This window comes from Python bivittatus, unplaced genomic scaffold, assembly GCF_059951505.1.
Source record: "Python bivittatus isolate LINGU-HERP-01145 unplaced genomic scaffold, Pbiv_v1 ctg000080_np1212, whole genome shotgun sequence".
Classification (NCBI taxonomy): domain Eukaryota; kingdom Metazoa; phylum Chordata; class Lepidosauria; order Squamata; family Pythonidae; genus Python; species Python bivittatus.
In genome coordinates this window covers 75,508,239-75,527,822 of record NW_028277035.1, presented here as the reverse complement: position 1 = coordinate 75,527,822, position 19,584 = coordinate 75,508,239, and the positions used below count along the sequence as shown (strand labels likewise).

At 38.2% G+C, this 19,584-nt stretch overlaps 1 protein-coding gene and 1 long non-coding RNA gene across 11 annotated transcripts in view; one reads left to right on the top strand and one right to left on the bottom strand.

Annotated features, from left to right (window-relative positions):
- Nucleotides 1–16,478, bottom strand: part of FOXP1 (forkhead box P1) — a 636,434-nt gene extending 619,956 nt beyond the window's left edge. For 4 of the 6 annotated variants that reach the window (XM_088134348.1, XM_088134346.1, XM_088134345.1 and 1 more), the window contains exons 1-2: nucleotides 16,338–16,478; nucleotides 13,970–14,076 (exon numbers count right to left, since the gene is read on the bottom strand). The gene's annotated coding sequence lies outside the window, so the exon portion shown is untranslated. The remainder of the gene's footprint in view (nucleotides 1–13,969; nucleotides 14,077–16,337) is intronic. The other 2 variants (XM_088134341.1, XM_088134343.1) reach the window with 1 other exon arrangement.
- LOC103052297 (uncharacterized) overlaps nucleotides 14,336–19,584 on the top strand; it is a 41,602-nt gene continuing 36,353 nt past the window's right edge. Inside the window, exon 1 of one of the 5 annotated variants that reach the window (XR_003085171.2) lies at nucleotides 14,336–14,796. This is a non-coding gene — a long non-coding RNA (uncharacterized LOC103052297). Of the gene's footprint in view, nucleotides 14,797–15,203; nucleotides 15,354–16,683; nucleotides 16,805–19,584 lie in introns of those variants that run through there. The other 4 variants (XR_015794946.1, XR_003085169.2, XR_015794947.1 and 1 more) reach the window with 4 other exon arrangements.

Here is a 19,584-nt window from a genome sequence, read left to right as displayed (position 1 = left end):
AAGGCAGAAACATGACATGAAGTTTCAGTCCATAATTCCACCCATTTTTAAATATGCATTTAGGTACATGACATCAGATCTGCTACTAAGATACAACTGTATCATTTGGGTGGTAGAATATAATTTTTCATCCAAAAGTTGCTGACTCCCATTACTGATACCTACATTTTCTATGTAAAATCTCATGTAAAAAACCAATGTATTATCTTCTTCTTAGAGTTATAGGTTATAACCAATAACTATTTTGCAGACATTATAAAACATATATGCAACAACTGGCCAATGGACTGGAAAGAAGCAGCGCTCCAAATATTCAAAGACTTACTGATCAAGAAAAACGTATTCATGGTGGTGTGACACAAGGGACATTAAAACTGCCTTTTGGCAAAGGAACAGTGATGCATTTGGTGGCTAGACAACTATTGCCAGAGCCAAATCAGAAGGCCAGAGAAATCAAGAAAAAACTGGACAGCAATTGCTCTGTGATCCTGTAGAAGCTCTACTCTATCAGCTACTTGTGTAGAATTGTTTTGCCTTTCAGGCTGCAGGTTTAGAGGAGACTGACATTATTTAAAAAAAGCTTAGGAAGAGACTATACGTGAATCCACTGAACTGTAATATTACATGAACATAGTCACACTTTTTTTCTAAAACAATGAAACCTTTATTTCTACTGTTTAGGTTGTTGAACAAGCTCATTAATACATCATTTCAGTAAAAATTTTCTCTTAAAGGAACAGTTAACTCTGCTCTTTAACAGAAATCATTTTGGTACCATAAAATCATTCTTAATATGAAAAAACAAGCAATCCAATAACTAGATAACTGTTCTGGCTCGATAGCAGTAATGGAACCTGAATTTGACCAATTAACCCTTTACTAATTTTACCTGTGTATTCCCCAAACTATTCAAAATTAAGGTCTACAATGAACTTTGCATATTCAAACTATGGATGTTAGAGGGACCCATTCCATTCAATGGAATATATCACCAAGTACATGGTATGCAATTAAGTCTATTTGCAGTTGATCCTAACCATCTCTGCTAAAAAAAAGGAATAGAAATGAAAGTAATAGAAATCACTTCCTATATGTGGATTTATGGCTGCAGATTGCACAGAAATTAATGGAATTTGCTTTCATTTGTGATTATAAAATCTACATTGATCTTAGTGTTATCTGTTGAAATTACTCAGCTTAACAATTCCGTAGATCAGACTGCAGTTGTTTTACGGAACTGATAAAGCCAAAGAAATCGATTTTTTAATATTCTGCATTTGTTTGCATTTTTAAAAGCATAATATAAATATAGCATCCATCCTATCACTTACAAAATTTCAAGACTTATTAGCAAAATATCCCTTTTATTTCATAATATTTCTTTAATATTTTTCTGGATAAGCCTTATGAAGAACTCTTCACAGAAATATTATCTCTGGGGTTATTTTTAAGTCAAGCATTCAAATCCAGACATACACAAAAGAGATCAGATACACATAGGTATCCAGACCTACAAAGTTAAATTTCATGAAATATTGATATGCAAGTGTCTGAATGAAAGCTATTTCGTTCATAAATGATTATAAACCTATGGAATACTGAATAAATTTTGCAAATGAAACATGCTTTCTCTATATATAGGCCTTGATTTGGATATATGCAGAACAGATTTTGCCCTATTTCTTAGGCTTTTTAGCTTCTTATTTCCTATGAAATTTTAATAGAGAAAAAGTCAAAATGTGGGTTGGGCTATGATACCAGCAGATGGATACAACCTGGTTGAACAAACATACTCAACAAATATATGTTAATGGCTCCACACCAAGCTGAAGGGAAGTAGCAAGTGGAATACCTTAGGGCTCTGCTCAAGGACCTCTGCTGTCCAACATGTTCATAAATGACTCAGATGAAGAGTCCAAAAATATGATTATCAAGTTTGCATAGATGGGGGGATAACCAAGCACCTTAAAGATTAATATCAAAGTTCAGGAAGATCTTGATAAACTTGCTAGCAAAAACAAGCAAGATGAATTTCAACACAAGTCTTACATTTGGATGGGGAAAAAAAACCAAAGGCATGAGTATAGGGTGGGATGGGGAATCATCCAAACAGCAATACATATGAAAAGGATTTGGGTGTCCTGGTGATCACAAGAAGAACATGAGACAAAAGTGAGATGAAGCTGCCAAAAAAAAAAAAAAAAAATGCTAGGCTGTATCAATCTAAGTATAGTGTCCAATTCAAGAAAACTCCTCTATATTCTGTGTTAGTCAGACTGAACCTAGAATGTGGTATTCAGTTCTGCTTGCTTGATTTATTTATACAATTTATAGAGCCAACCCAGTACAAACTGAAATATATCAGGAATAAAGGAATAACCAAAATGATAGGGTGCTTGAAAGGAAAACATTATTAGGAATACTTGGGTATGTTTACCCTGGAGAAGAGAAGACTGTGGGGAGACCTGTGTTGTCATCTAAAAGGATGTCATGTACAAGAAAAAGCAGAATGGACAAGACAAGAAGCAACTGATATAATTAGTTATATCTTATCCATCCCTTCCTGGATCAGGAGGCCCTCCGCACGGTCACTCATGCCCTGGTCACCTCTGGGTTGGACTACTATAACGCGCTCTACATGGGGCTACCCTTGAAGAGTATCCGGAAGCTATAGCTGGTGCAGAATGCGGCAGCGCAGACAGTTCTCAATGCCCCTAGGATATAACACTGCTGTTGCGTGAGCTGCATTGGTTGCCAGTCTGTTTCTGGGTCCAATTCAAGGTGTTGGTCATCACCTTTAAAACCCTTCATGGCACAGGACCAGGTTATCTGAGGAACTGCCTCGCCCTGGTTATTTCAGCCCACCCCATTCAGTCCAGCAGAAGGGGCAGGTTGCAGACCCCACCGGTCAAGGAATTTCGATTGGTGGGGTCTAGGCAGAGGGCCTTTTCTGCTGTGGCTCCCACCCTATGGAACATCTTGCCTCCCGAGGTCCGGTGTGCCCCCTCCCTCATGGCCTTCAGAAAAGGGGTTAAATCCTGGCTCTGCCAGAAGGCCTGGGAGCCAGATGGGGGCTCGCATCTGTGGAGATGGCTGGTGGGATGAGAGGTTTGGCTCCCCCCCCAGCATCTCGAAGGTTTTAAGGCTAAAATTTATAGGGGGGGTTTAGGACATTTTTAATGTATGTTTCTATTTTAATTATTTATGGATTTTAGCCATTGTTGGAGGGATTGGTGTTTTTTCCTTTTTTGTTATTGTGAGCCACCCAGAGTCACCTGTTGGGGGAGATGGGCGGCATACAAGTTTAATAATAAATAAATAAATAAATAAATAAATAAATAAATAAATAAAATTACAAGCAAATATTATGTGCCATCAAATCATTTTTTACTCCTAGCAACCCCACAGGTAGATTTTCTCCATGATGATCTTCCAACACTGCATCTATTGCAACTGTAAGACTTCAACTGGACATCAGGAAAAAAAAATTCCTAATGGTATGATTTGTTCAGCAACATAACAGACTACCTCAGGGTAGTGGACTTCCCTTCACTGGAGTGACAGAGGCTGGATGGCTATTTGCCCAGGGATGCTGCACTGGGCAAAGGACTGGACTCAGTGATCTCCAAGATGCCTTTTAACCCTTATATTCTATTATTCTGTTAGCTGGAGATTATTACAATCTACTTTTGATTTACTGTTTGTTCCCATATATCATGGTTAAATGAATTCTGCTTGGACATTTTGGCTTAGAGTTTCTATTTGTTCTGCTAAAGGCACCCAGCTGGTAAGGAAAAAAAGCTGTAACAGTAGTTGTTTCCATTACTGATTGAATGTATGTGGTATGTGCTTTCTCTGTTGATTAAACTAAGGAGAATTTCCCAGAAAGATCTCTCTGCCTAACACAACCTTTATATCAAAGTCACCATCTTCAGGTAAATGGTTTGGCCATACACATGAAAACCTATGCCTCACGGAAGGAAGATACAAGGCTTAAAAAAACAACTGATACCTGCTTTCCTCTTTAATAATGTAAAATACAATCTTTGAAGCAAAGACACAATTTGAACTCACCATAGACTGGCTATTTACACACAACCACCTCTGCAAGAAGTCATACATACGTTCATGCAGTCAACTGAGGCTGAGTTCACCACTTTCAAAGTAATAGCAGTCAGTCTCACACCATCTTTCCTCCACTGGGTAGCCAACTTCTAGAATATTCTTTTGAAAAAATTGTTTTTTTTTAATTCAATAAATAGCCAATAACTAGGAAGATCACAAAATTGTTTAAAAGAATAAACACAGTAAAACAAATAATGCAAACAGCAAAAGACATTTATGAATGGCATAGTAAGAAAACAAATGAAAATAAAAATCTATACAAAAGCCATTTTGTAACAACGAATTATTGATGTCAGAATGAGCACTCAAATTCATTACCTTCAGAACAGCAATAGTTATCCTGCATTAGCTCAAGTTATGCCTTATAATGATATGTGATTTTTACAGTACAGATAGTCCTCTTTCAATGGTGCTAATTAGGACTGGAAACTCCATCATCAAGCAACACAGTCATAATTTGAAAAACCACACGACCATGCCGCTTAGCCACAGCAGTTCCGGCAGTCCTGGTTGCCATTGTTAAACAAGAACCGTGTGGGTCATTAAGCGATGACCTCACGTAACTATAACTTCCAACTTCCTGCCAGCTTCCCCACTGATTTTGTTTGTGGGAAGCTGGCAGGGAAGGTTGCAAATTGTGATCATGTGACCACCAGGACGGCTATAAGTACGAGCTGTGGTCATAACTACCACTCATTCAGCACAGTCATAAGTTCAAACGGTCATTGAACAAGTGGTTGTTAAACGAGGACCACCTATATAAGAATTGTATCTACCTTATACATGGTCCAGTTTCAAATATTCAAATGCTGGTGCAGGGATTGGAAAGAGGGGGAGAGAGATCAAGAGAGAGCACACACATGCACCAGTGTGGTGTAATAGTTAAGATGCTGGATTAAGAATGGGGAAATCCAGGTTGTAATCCTTTTGGCCTAGAAGCCAGCTGCATGACTGCACGCCAGTCGTTCTCTGCAGCCCTAGACGGCTGTAAGTACGAGGTGTGGTCATAACTACCACTCATTCAGCACAGTCATAAGTTCAAACGGTCACTGAACAAGTGGTTGTTAAACGAGGACCACCTATCTAAGAATTGTATCTACCTTATACATGGTCCAGTTTCAAATATTCAAATGCTGGTGCAGGGATTGGAAAGAGGGGGAGAGAGATCAAGAGAGAGCACACACACGCACCAGTGCGGTATAATAGTTAAGATGCTGGATTAAGAATGGGGAAATCCAGGTTGTAATCCTTTTGGCCTAGAAGCCAGCTGCATGACTGCAGGCCAGTCATTCTCTGCAGCCCTAGACTGAGAAACTGAAGCACATCTATCTACTAACCCTCACTGGACCAGAATGACATATTATGGTTCATAACATTCCATTGAAGCAGCCTTCATTCTGCAGTGGATTGATTTGGGATTATGATAATGATAATAATAGTAATAATGTCACAGCAAGGAAAAGCAACACAAGCAGATTACAAAACTGTCTATATAAAGAATTTTCAAACGATCATAATCCTAACATGTTCTTCCCACCCTCAGAAAAGCAGATTTTCTTGATTTGTCTTGCTGAAGCTCTGGACATTTAACTGAACCTTCGTACAATTTCATCTTCATTTATCACCTCTTTTTAATAGAGACATGACATTTTACTTATAGCTGTGTTCTCTCCATTTATTCTCTCTTAAAATACATGATCATCATTGGCCTTGCTATCTAATAGTGTGCGTCCAGTCACATAAAACCAAAGAGGCTTTCCTAAGATGCCTTGGGAAGTAGGATGACTTTCATTTACTGAAGTGTTAATATGCTTAATATATCAATTAAATGAATAAGCTCATTTTGTAAAATACAGGAGAGAGCTAAACTTTGGAAGGAAAGTATACTAGAGAACCTCAAGTAAAAATATCTGACCGTAACTGCTGCTAACAATATACTAAGAATGAGTGGGAAGTAAATCCAAGATAAGCAAGGGAGGGGCATTTACAAAGCTGCTTTTAAAAAAATAGAGTCTATTTGTAAGTCTATTAAAAACATTTTCTCAAAATAAACTTTAATTCAAACTACTTACACACAGTTATGAGTTATTCAGGTGCATCATACCACCAACCATTTCAGCCAACTAACATCACCTTAAACAAATTTATCTAAAAATCTATTATTTTATTTATTTAAAACAAATTTATTTATTTAAAATCTATCTTTATTCAAATGATACAGTCTTGATGGATGATACCACTTTACTCAGTAGGTTGAGAATGATTATTTAAAAGTTTCTTTCCTTATATTAGTTGCATTTAAAGAGTGACAAAAAGAAAAGATCACCCAAACCATGTCATTCTGGTTTTTTTCCCCCCTTTTAGGAATTAAAGAGGCAAATAGTCCAATCTTGTCCAGTAAAAATGTTATCATTTGTTTCTTTCAACAATGTCCTAAAGTGTTTATGTATAGCAAATCATTCATACCTGCAGTCTCCCTACACAATGGATGCAGCATCAAGTAATAAGATCCAGAAACAGTTTTCTCATGTAATGATATGGTCATCTAAATCAGGGTAAAGCCATAATTAAATGCTACTGTCTGACCTTAGCAAAATTTTAGCAGAAAACAACTACCTTAGTTTTTGAGATATTCCAGCCACTTGCTCAATAAACATTCAATGCTCCTAAGACACTGAATCCATGACCCTTTCAAGTCTGAGTGATTCTATACACTGCCTGGCTCAGTATTTCATAATAGGCTATATGAGAATATTTCAATAAAATAAAATTGAAGTAGACCCTGCTTTTTTGGATCTTGTAATGCCAATTTCTTAATGTGATGCTAAGAAAATGCAACATAAAAAAATGCAATGTGCATTCCTTTCCAGGGACTAAAGGCAATCTACTTCCTCAATTACTCACTCAATAATAATAATAATAACAACAACAATAATAATAATCAATTTCAAAAGGCAGCTTTACTTGGAACAGCTTATATCCTGCGATACCACCTTTAACACCATCAAACAACATCTGCCTATCCCAGGTCCTTGGGAAGGATTCGATAGGTGGATAAAAATGCCACATCCAGTCTAAAGATCTGGCTGACTGTGCGACCAACCATGATTTATTATTTTATTAAACTTCATGTTGCCCAACTCTCAATGGCCCTTTAACAGAATAAGGTCGGTTCACATTTAGCAAAAACTAGAAACAGATGCCATCAATTTTACTTTTCGGTTTCAAACCCTGGTAGCCAAACTCCGGTAGGACAGAATAGCTCGGAAAGACCTGTATCTGAAACTGCTAACATCACAATAAACAATGGGTTGAGTTAAAAGCACAAATGTGCTAAGTTTGGCAATAGCCTATATTCTGATTGCAAGCGATTTGCACTTTTTCCTACCATTATGTACAACATAAAGGACTCTTAATTTACTCTCAGGGAGGTCTTGCAGACCTTTAAGCCTTGCAGAAGGTGCTCATATGCTTGGCTAGAATCCTGATGAACTTAATTCTTATTTGTATAAAAAAATAAGGTTCTATGACTATGATTGTGCTGAGATTGTGATCAGAATTTCTATTTGTACCATACAGTATAACAAAAGCTAGAAATACATCTAACTTTTGTTACCAAGTACAACACAGTCTTAGTGCATCTACATAAAATATTCAATTAAACAAATTGTATAATTTTATGTTTTACAGTAAAATAAAGTGAATTAGCTAAAAAGCAAGAAAGAGCAATATTGGCCAACTATGTTCCTAGTAGACTAAATGACTAGAAAAAAAGCCAACTTAAGGAAGCCCTCATCCAAGAATATTTTATATATTTCCCACAACATATCTAGGACAGTGTGATTACTTTTTAGAAGATTTGTAATGGAACTGAAAAAAAAAATGAAAGGCTAAAATATTGAGAAAATAAAGCCTAAAATAATCATTAATAATGACTACCAGCCTTTCAGAATAAATTCTTATAAGTAAACAATACATTTGAGAATGACCTCTGAATTGTTAGTATTTTGTTTGAAAATATTCTGCTGAGTTGTTGTCTTGAATAAAACCTATAGTTAGAACATCTGGATGCATATTTCAACATAAATGACAAAATGTAAATATCTCCTGATATGAATTCCATTTTACAAGATCTGTCAAGGTATTTATAGTACTCAATCCTACTTCTGTCTTTAATTAAATTTAACATACATACTTTAATGCAATTTAAATAGATTATTAGTTGTCAGAATATAATATAAATTTTGTTTATGATTCAGTTCCTTTAAGTACTTACACTGAGGAAACTTTTTTTAACCTCATGACTGAGTAGTATTAAACACTGAGATGAGACTACTAAAGAGCGTCTGTTGCCCTTTGCACTCTTCCAATAATCTTAAATTACTACAACTTAATTATAATTTCAAGGCACTAAATTGAGATATTTTTAAACATTATAGAAAGAATGGTAATGGAAAAAATTACTTACAGTGACAGAGGCTTTAAAGGGTTTTTTTTTTTTTTGAGGGGAAAGTATTCCTGCTATTAATGTTCTTGTTAAATACTGAAAATTATTGTCACTTTTGTAATTCATTGGATAGTTTAGCAGTAAGCAAGTTATTCTGTGTGCTCATAATATATACAAACATTCTTCACACAAAATATTGCATATACCTTATAATTTATCTATGAAAATCACATAAATTAAAAAGGCATAGCCAATATCTATATTTAAATTTCAAGTAAGTGCCATATTGTTCTTGGACTTCAGGGATATTAAGTAATTACTGGCCAAGAGCAGCCTTTCCCAACCTGGTGTCCTCTATATGTCTTAGAAGTACAACTTTCATAATTACCTATTAGGATGTAGAAGTCTATGCTCAAATCCTAAATCATTTTAAATATCTTTTTAACAGAGACTGAATAATAAAACTGAGAAGAATTAAGCATCATTTTATTTGCTTACTTAATTTCAACCCCTCAATATTTTATTTTGCACATAACACCAACTGAACTCATCTTGCTATTGTCGCTGAATCAATAATTCTATTATTGTTCCAATTAACAAATTATAGTTTGTAAAAACAAATTGGATTGTCTTCCAGTGTGCTGATATTTCAATTCTTAAATAGTAGCTTGAAAAGGACAACAATTCTCACTAAGTTTTTTCTATGTATCATGAACCATACCCAACAATGTATACCATTATTATCTTCATTACCAGTCCAAGCAAACAACCTACCTAAACTAATAATCATGGACAAGATGAGGCTACTCAAGTTCAAAGCTGCTTACATATTTAAAATAATCAAGACTAGGATCTGTTTAACATGCTGCAAATATGCTGTTTTTGACAATATGAGAACCTATTTTAAAAGTGCACACACTGAATCCTGCCATTTAACTACTCCCTTAATTTCTACATATTTTAATCATGTTACTGCATGTTCTGTAAGATAACAGTAACTAAAATTTAATGAGGAAATAATAATATAACAGCAACAAAGACCAAGAAGTGCCAATCTATTCTAGTGTCAAGTGAATCCTGTACTACTTCTGTTCAAATCACAACTGGAACCCAAATGAGGGTCTTGATTTCAAGGTTTTGTCCCAGATATAGGAAAATGGAGCCCAACGGGAACTGCATATGATTGATAGCAGTTCAAGAGAATCTGGTATCCATTCTGTGCTTCCAGCCCCACAGCTTGAGATAGGACACTCATCACATTTTAACAGTGATATACTAAAACAGATACCTCTTCAGAATAAAGTATGTTCTTTAATATTTGTAACAGTATAACTATAACTATCAAGTTATACACCTTCAATATCATTGCAGCAAATGGAATTGAATCCACGATGGACTGAGAACATAAACTAACTTTTCCTTAATGCTGTAATTTTAATACTGAACTTGTGTCTTTTTCCTTTGAGTTGGCTTTAAGCATTTTTTCCTGAAGTTGTTCAATTCACTAAAAATGATCTGAGGTAAGCTGAAAGGAGAAAAAAGTAGGAGTTATACTCTCTGATACAGTGCAGACCTTCTCTGGACCTCCTTCCAGCATCCCAAGGTATTTCAGAATGTTTACATAATTAGTTCAGATAAATAAAAACTGCTATTTGCATTAATAAACTCTGAACTTAACTAATGAAGATTCTATATAGAACTTTTAGTCACTCATTCTCTCCTTCTTACTCACACATATACACACCTGATGCTCTTATAATGCTACTTTAGAAGGCCAGAAGCTATAACAGTAGAATGGGTCTAGAAAGAGGAGTAAGGGACATACTGCAGTTTCCTCTGACTTCAAAGCAAACTACAAAACAACAAAATGTTCCATTCAGAAACAGAGAAAGTATCATACTGCTATACTGTTGCCTTTTAAAAATATACATGATTGCGCGCAAATGTATATATGAAATCTTACTGAGCCGCATCAAAAAATTTCAAGCTCAGTGCAGTGAATTAAATTATAATTTAAGACTATCATGAGAGCAAAAGGAAGTAGCAGCACTTATTGCCACTCCATTTTGGGGTTAAAGAAGTTTCTTTTAGTATAGAAACAGAATCATAAACAAAATGTATACTATTATACCGTCAGACTATCATTATGTAAAGTTTATTAGAGTAATATCCAGGAACGTTTTGAAGGCAAAACACTATTGTATCCTATACATCACTGGACATTGGTGAAATTATACTATTCACTGAAATCCTGTATATATAAAACACATTAACTGAAACCCTTTGCAGAGTTATGCTTTCATAGGTTTGCATATGAATTAAACACTGTATCTAACAGCTGATGTATTTATATAAAAGAATATTCAGCGGGTGTAATCTACCTTCCAAAAATCAATGGGAATTGCCATTAATTATAATGTACCTGGATTATACTCATTAACTTTCAGTTAAAAAAAAGACTGGCAGGACACAAGAACACCAGTACCTGTGTTCAATTTGGAAAAGTTCAACACTTTTCACAATATAAGACAAAGCAATGTTGGATTTCATTATTGCATTGTTATCAATGTGTAAAACATCACATATATCCAATTAAAATGGAAGCCTTTCACCTATAAACTGTACTGCACTTACATTATAAAAACACTGTACAAATTAGGTCCTGGAAGGAAATGGACTTAATTTTCTTACCAGCGCAGAAATAAATTATTTTTATACTGGTTAGTAGAAATGCTGAAGATATGAGGGTTAAATTTATAGCTTTTTAAAGACAGGCATGTTACATATTACCACAAATGGCAGAACAGCCATATGTATGTTTAATGAACATGCACTTTATCAAATAATAAATACACTGGTAATTTTAAAAACTCACAATTAGTGTAATAAGTTGTTTGGATGATTACAAAGCACGTGCTTTCAAAAAGAATATGTGTTTATTTTTTGAACTGAAATGCTAATGAAAGATCCATTTAAGTGATGGTGACTACTCATTCATTAATAGCCATTTAACATTTGTATTTCTAATTTACCTATACTTGCAAATGGGAGTTTTCTAATTTTTAAAATGCCTTTTGTAAAAATAATGGTAACGATAAGCAACTAGTCTGAAAATAATAAGTGGAAATAGCACCACTAAAAATTCAACTACAGAAATCTTAAAATATTTCAAAAAAAAGTAAACACAGACTGTAATGTAATCCTAGTAAGTCTTCTCATAAGGAACTGCCACTGGTTTCAATGGGGCTCCTCTCTGATAACTGAATAAAGGACCCTGCACTACAAGTTAAATGTAAATTAAGTAATAAGCCCTTATAACAACATAATGTATTTTATTTCTGAGTAAATGGTGTAAGATGTATGGCAATTATATCTAAAGTTATTTTTAAACATTCAAATTCAATAAAATACTATAATTAATGCTTACAGTTTTTTTGAAAAAATAAAGTAAAACTTAAAAAAAAATTTAAAATACTAAGTAGTCTTACAAATCAGTGAGACTAGTATGTTCTGAAATTTAGAAAATTATTACTTCAACTTTCTACAACTACAAAATACAAAACTATTGCAAAATTAAACTATTCCCATTTATATCAGAATGCTTCCAGAGCCTCCAAAATGTCTTTCTTCCCTGACAATGCAGAGAATCTATAACCAAAGAGCTAAACTTTTATTTTCTGGCCCATTTTTATATATTCTGGGGAATGCAAGCATTTGTCTCTGCACTTCAAGGTGTTAGAAGTAAAAAGACAGTTGCACATCAGTGGAGCGTAAATAAGTAATTCAGTCAAATCAGGGCTAGCCTTTCCTTAAAATAACTAGTCGTTCAAATAATAATTAGGTTAAAAATCTAAAAGCAAAACAAGACAGATAAGCTTTCCTCCAAGTTATCTTTAGATTTAGTAACCAAGTATTTGTAATGGTCCATTTCTGCATAACTGAACATAGAAATCTTGCTGCCTGATCGAATAGTCCGAATCTTTCAGTGAAGCTGCTCTTAACGACAGCCCGGCAGCAGCTTTGTTTGATCTCTACTGCCTTCCTTAATCTGGGTTGTCAAGGTTCACTTGTTGGAAGCTGTTTACTTTAAAAAAAGTGACTCCCACTCCATCCCTCTCTTATACAATGACTAAAAAGACTGAAAGGAAAGAATGCTGCCAATGTAAGAAGTTACAGCTGAAATACCTTTTTCCAATGAAATTGTAGCTGACACATTTTGAACAAAAGTGACAAGGTTTTCTCACTGTTTCAATCTGCATAGTACTAAAAACATTAAGTTGAATTATACATTAATTTAAATAGTCCACATTTCTTTACAATCCTCTTATTTGCAATTCTTCCCCCAGATTCATTTTGTTCTTAACAGTTGCTATTTCCTTTTTAAGCTTGAAAAATACTTGCCTCTTCTAATTTATAAAAAGAATATAAAGTATTTGAAAGGTTTACTTTTCTCTACTGCATTACACAATTATAAGTAGAAACAATTGTCTTAAACAAATAGCATTAGCATTATTCCTTATAATTACCTATAACAGTACAAAAATTCTCATGAGGTTTCTGTGACTTCATAAAATCAGATAAAAAAATAAATGTTGAAATTACCAAGTAAACAGGAAAATGTATGCATCTTTAAATGTTAAAACTGAACCTATGAACACTCTAAATTATGTACCAAACATACACACCATTTGTAAAATTTGATCCCATTATTCATTCATAACATTGATCAAAAATGAAACCTGAAACTTCTAAGGGCTCTTATTCTGAAAGATTTGGTATTTGAAAGCAACTGTAAGCTTCTAAAGACTCCTTTTATCTTCCCAAGAAGTGGGGATGTTTCACTTTTTAAAACAGAATCAACAGACATTCCAGAGATCATATTGGGGGTGTAACTGCAATATTCCCACCCCAATTGAAATCAACACAAGCTGGGCCACTGTCTTCCATAGTTATTCCTGAACTTTGGGTCTTGCTGTATTCTATTTAAGAAAATGGGGAAAAAAATTAAACCATGTCAGATGTAGACATTGTAAAATCAATACACTTAGTAATCAGGCTAGCAATGGTATCAGAACACAATGACTTGGAAATAATTAATAGTTATCAAGCGAGATGGGATGAAATGGAGAAGGAAAGAACTGCCATCATCTTTTATGACAGCATTTATATTGTTTGCTAAACTCCTGAACTCTGGTTTTAAGCTTAAAAACAAGGACACTGTATTTTGTATGCAACCCTTCCTTCTCTTTTTCTGATTTCAATTGCTTGAAGCAAAAAAAATCAGAGCCCGCACATCTGGCAAACTGGAGGTGTGTATGTCCTTTAGGAATCATATACAATTGTTGCCCTATAGTGGGGTTTTTTGCTTAAAGCCTCCACTGGTTCTCTTATACTTACCGACAGAAAAAAGCTCTGCAATGGTATGATTGCCACGGTCAGCACCCAACTCCTAACCCAAGGACTCTTGTTGCTCCTGTGATCTCCGGCAGGCAAAACTTTGGGTTCTATAGTCGAGAAGAAACCAAGGGTACTTTCAACAAGTCTCCACAAAACAGATTTTGGCTAAGAGATGGGGAGGCTAAGACCTGGAAGAGGGAGGGGAAAATATGTGCTTGTGTCTAAGGGATGGGGGGGGGGGACCTTGGAAAGCACTTGCAAGAAAGGAAATCAAGAACTCTGCTCTAGTAACAGGATTTAAAATTGTGACAGACACACAGTCTCCCTTTCACTCTCCTCTCTCTCAATGCTCCTCCAAACTCAGCTGGGATCTGCTGTTTTTGCAGAAGTGATGCACCAAAAGCAAATCATGGCAAGATGCTTGGATGTGGGAAGCTGCAGGTCAAAAGACAGCTACAACTGAGGCACCCAAGGCGGGGAAGCAGTCGCTGCCTGGAGGGTGAGGTGGAAAGACGTGCTCCCATTTCCAAGCACAGGAAAAGGAAAAGATCGTGCCGGGGTAGGGACTGTCACGCCTCAAAATCACTCTAGGTCTGCCTGCCTTGCAAGACCCAATAACAGGTGAAGGGGCACGGAGGTGGCCCCGAAGGGGAGTTAGGAAAAGCAAAAGGGCCCGGGTGCGGGGCTGGCAGAGCTCGCACAGCCGAGTTGCAGCGCCCCGTTCTAACTTTTCCTAACTTGCCCCGGCTGAGAAGACGTTCGGCTTGCTACAGCCACCGGAAGCGGCGAAACACTCAGCACGTCTGGAGGCAGTAAACCAGCATCAGGTACAGAGACCAGACCGAGGAAGTTTAGCGCAGGCACCGGCTAAAGGACGGCGGTGTAAGATTATGTTAGTGTAAGACTTTGATTGACACGCGGGGGGAGAGACAGAGAGTGACGAAGCGGTGCCACTTGTGCGAAGGCTGTGTCTGTCCGCTGTGGACGGCTGTTGCCGAGCGCTTGGGAAATAGCACGTCCGGGGCTCCCTCGAGCGTGTCTTTCTGGAATGCGCGGCGACCGCTACTTGAACGCGGAGCAAGAGAAAAGGCGCGCGACTTGGCGCGCGGGAAGTTCTCCTTATGCCCGGCACCGAACACAAGGCACTGGGGGGGGAAAGCTTCGACGACCCTTCCACATTCCTGCACACATTCCTTACATTGCGTATGGGAGCGAGTGCGTGTGTGTGCGTGCGCGTGAACGTGTACATTTGTGGCTCTGGGGGCGTCTATTCTTGGTTTCCTTCAGTGGATTTAAGGTATTTCTGCGCGCCTTGAGTCTAATTGCGAGCATGGATTACCGACCACAGAAGTGCTTGGCTGGTGTGGTCTAAGAAACGAGAGAGGTTAGTACTGTGTCGGCTTTGTCACTTGTGTGTGAGTGTTTCTGCCTCTAGTCCGAAGGTGTCTTTGTAGTGAAGTGTGATGCTATCGTTGGCGTGGGGCAAAGGGGGCATTACCCGTTCAGTCTGGTTGTTGTGTACCATTAAATGCAGTCTAGTACGCACGATTAAGTTAGTGCTGGAGTACACGAACTGGCAAATTGTTTTCTGTGGTTTGCACACTCATACAAACCCACGGGATGGAGATGTAGGAGAGGAACTCTGGTGACAACCGCGCACGCTCAACCAGAGAAGAGCACGGAACTGTGACCCGTGTGCGTGTGCGCGCGCGCGCGTACGAAAACCGGCGAGTTCAAGTTAAGTGAGCGGGTAAGGTGTGAGTCCCAAAGGCCTATTCATTGAAGTTCGCTGCACGAAAGCAAAAGAAGGCAAAAGCACACGGGGCAAAAGTTTGTTGCAAGTAGACTAAAAGTTTTTCCCCGTCTTCCTCGCCGTAAAGCGCCCCAAGTTACCAAAGGAAGCGCACACGCCCCGCCAGCAAACCCTGCCCGTGTCCGAGCGCTCCCACCTCCCCTTTCCCGCCTGAGGGGCTTTTTTACACACGCGCGCACGCACAAACAGAGACGGGGGCAGAGAGTAGAGGCGGCTTCCAACTTGCTAGGGTCATGTGTGCATCGTCCAGCGCGTGGAAGAAAGAATAGGAGGGGGGAGGGATGAATGAGGTGCACAGATGGGACATAAAGAAAGAGGAAGAGCCTCAGAGGTGAAACAGCCGCAGCTTTTTCCCATTGCGTCTCCGGGGCTTTATGCAAAAGCCAGGGCGCGGGGGGGGGAGGAGAAGAGGCGGGGGGATGCTAAGGCACGTGGAAAGGTAAAGGGGGGGTCCGAGCCGGGGAGGGGGTGCTGTAGAGGAGACGTGAAGGGGGTTAGAAACAAACAAACAGGAGACTTAAAAGTGGATGAGAAAATGCGAAATGGCAAACTCACCCGCTGGAAACGGCCTGGTGGTGCCAGCTAAGGGGCTCCCCCCACTGCGGGCGGGTGAGTGAGTGAGTCTGTCTGTCTGTCCCTCCCTTTACTCACTCCGTCCCACCCTCCCTCCCTCTCTCCCTTTCTAGCCTGCCAGCCAGCCCCATGCAGGAGGCACAGCGTGCAACACAGCTACACAATAAATAACAATAGAGCCCTCCGCTCGAGTCGGGAACTAGCTTTCCGAAAGGGGAGAGCAGCAGCAGCAGTAATCAGGCAAGGCAAGGCAAGGCAATCCAGCAGCAGCAGCAGCAGCGGGGAGGGAGGGAGGAGGAAGGAGGGAGGGAGGGCTCTCCTCTTCGCCCACTTGGGTCCCCCGCCGCCGTCCTGGCTGCTCGCGGCTGTGCTCCCAGCGCCCCGGGTGTCGCCACCGCTAGAGAGTTGAGCGTTTTTGCGCGGAAAAAACACGCTTTTGGGGAAGAAGGGTGAGGAAAAATAACACCCCGCGGAGGGAGATTTTGTTATTTTTTGCTGTTATGAGTCCCTGACGTCACATCCACCTGCTGGGTAAACAAGGCTCAGTGCAAAAAGAGGGGGGAGATACATCGCATTTGCAAAAAGAAGGGGGAAATCAGGGAAAGAGGAGGAGAAGAAGGAGGCAGAGGGGACGGAGCGCGGCAAAGAGAGGTGTTGGAGGCGGGGGGGGGATCTGCCGGAGGAGAGCGGCGGAGATTGGGAAAAGGGAGCGAGAGCAGAAAAGCCAAGAAAACTAGAGGGAGGGGGGAGAAGAGGAAGGAGGCAGCCTGGAGAAGAGCAAACAGAAGGGGTCGGGGGGGGGAGATGGGGAATGGTGAGGCGATTGCAATTAGGAAATCTTAGGCTCGCTTTGTTGGATTCTTTCGGGTTTCCTGGAAAGGAATCTGTAGTCCTCCCCAAGCAAACAAACAAACAAAACACAGCAGAGGGGAGTGAAAGGGAAGGAATTCAAAAGAGCAAATGCTCTGCCAGCCAATTTCCTCTTTTCCCCTCTGCTTTCTCTCTCTCTTCCCTTTCTCCCCCACACTTGCCCCTTGCACTTTACCCAAAGAAAAGAGGAGAGTTCGGGAGGTGAAAGTTCATCAGAAGGACAAACGCATGCATGCAAAGAAACAGACAGTCCACCATCTAAGGAGGTCTGGTTCACTCTCCTCCCTCCGGCCCTTGTGGGTGTTTGTTCTAGATGTGAGGAAAGTCTTTCGATTGGAAGGATTCTCAGCCTTCAACCCGCATGCTTCACTTTAAAAGGCTCCGGAGAACAGGAGAACAAAACTAACCCCTGGTTTTGAGAGCGGTGGGGAAGCTGACCACTGGCTGAGTGTTTATATGCCTTCCCCAGTTCTTCCTAGAAAGATGCCCACAGGCTAGCATGTCAGTGTGATTTTTAACAGAAGTTACCTGTTTCTGAATCCATTCTGATATAAAAGAGTATGGAGTACAATAATACTCTAGAAAAAGTTGGTTTTGTTTTCATGAAATTGGTTTCCATGGGAAGGAAATAAAGGGAGTTGTGGTTTTGTTTTGTTTTTTGCATTGTCCAGTACCTCAGTTCTCTACACAATTTTGATAAACTTACTCCTCCTGAGATAAGTGTACCCTAAAAAAATTCATGCCACAGAAGAGATTAACAGATGAGGCTGATAAAGAGTCTCGTCTAGGAACAGACACGAGGTATTTTGCAAACCCTCTGAATTCAGTGTCTTTCTGAATTCAGTGTTGCTGGCATTAATTGTAGTACTAAGGCCTTCATTCTCCTAACAGCATATTGACGGTCTTTAAAAGCTGAAAATATGCTATTTCAATATCATTTCTAGTATGTGTGCGCACTCAGATCTTCAAAGCCATTTCTGAAAGTATCTGAATTAGTCCTGTAATACAGAATCATGGTCCATTGTGTTTATAGATAAGTAAATCAAGAAACAGAAAAGGTTATGTTACCTGAGTTAAGTTCACACAATGAGTCAGTGGTAAAGCTGTGAGTAATATTCAAAGCTCTTTCCGTTTCTCAGACCTGTGGTCTAACCACTAAACAATACACTATACTTGTCATATATAATCTAAAGACTTATTTGCTCATTTTATACTATTTATAAATATGGGCTCCAAATGGATCCCTAATAAAACACTTTCATAGCCTCAATAATCTATTCTTACACCTATATTATAGGAGTTTTATAAATATTCATGCCCATTTTAACCCATGACAGATAAGTATTAGGGTGAAATACTAGTTCCATTATAAGCTAGTTTTTAAAAGGCCTACACCTTAACCTTGCACATATAAACCTTTCATATACAATTATTTTTTCCTAGTCCTTGGCTTTGCATATGTCATTAACTGAATTAATTATATGCCCCTTTGCCTATCATATATGGAAAGGGAATCCCAGTTACCAAAACATTTGTCTTACATTTTAAACCAATTTTATTTTAATATTTTACTTATTTTATCCTGGTTTAAAACTTTGCATTGAATGATTTATGCTTAATTTTGAATAAACCTTGACCATAGAATATAAGGCAGATAACTTTGAACTTGGTAAATGTGAGTGGAAGACCGTGATCAGTTATAGATATATGACTTTGAGAACAATCCCAGTCTAAATATATTATTAGCAATATTGGAATAATAGCCTACCTCTGCAAAATGCAATTTAAAATAATTTAAGCATGTTTCAAGTTAAACTATTTATTAAAAATAAACAGATTTAGCAGTTAGAATAATTTAGTTATTTAGGGTTAGAATAAATGCAGGTCTGAATAGAATTCCAACCCATTCTGAATATTTTGTAAATTCCCATGTATTTTTGGATTCTATATATATATATATATATATATATATATATATATATATATATATATAATATTTTGAATAGGTTTCATATTGATCTGTGGTCAAAACCACCTGTACTGCTCTTGGAAAACGTCTCATTTTCCAGAAAGAGTATACATTTGGAATGGATTTGGAACCAAACAGAACAGGAGCCAGACTTTCTCCACTGCAAATTACTGTACAGCATCCTCTATACAAGGAATGAAACATGTTTGATTGAAAACCAGTAGAAGGGAAGCAGCATGGAAAATAATTCTCCACTTACCATTACGTCTTCCTGCATTAATTCTTAAACTGTGGAGTAATTTTAGTGGATACATATATGTCTCTAAATTAGGACTTTGGTTCCAATTGTGTAGTGGCCTAACTTGCAAGAGTGTTGAAAGGGTGGATGAA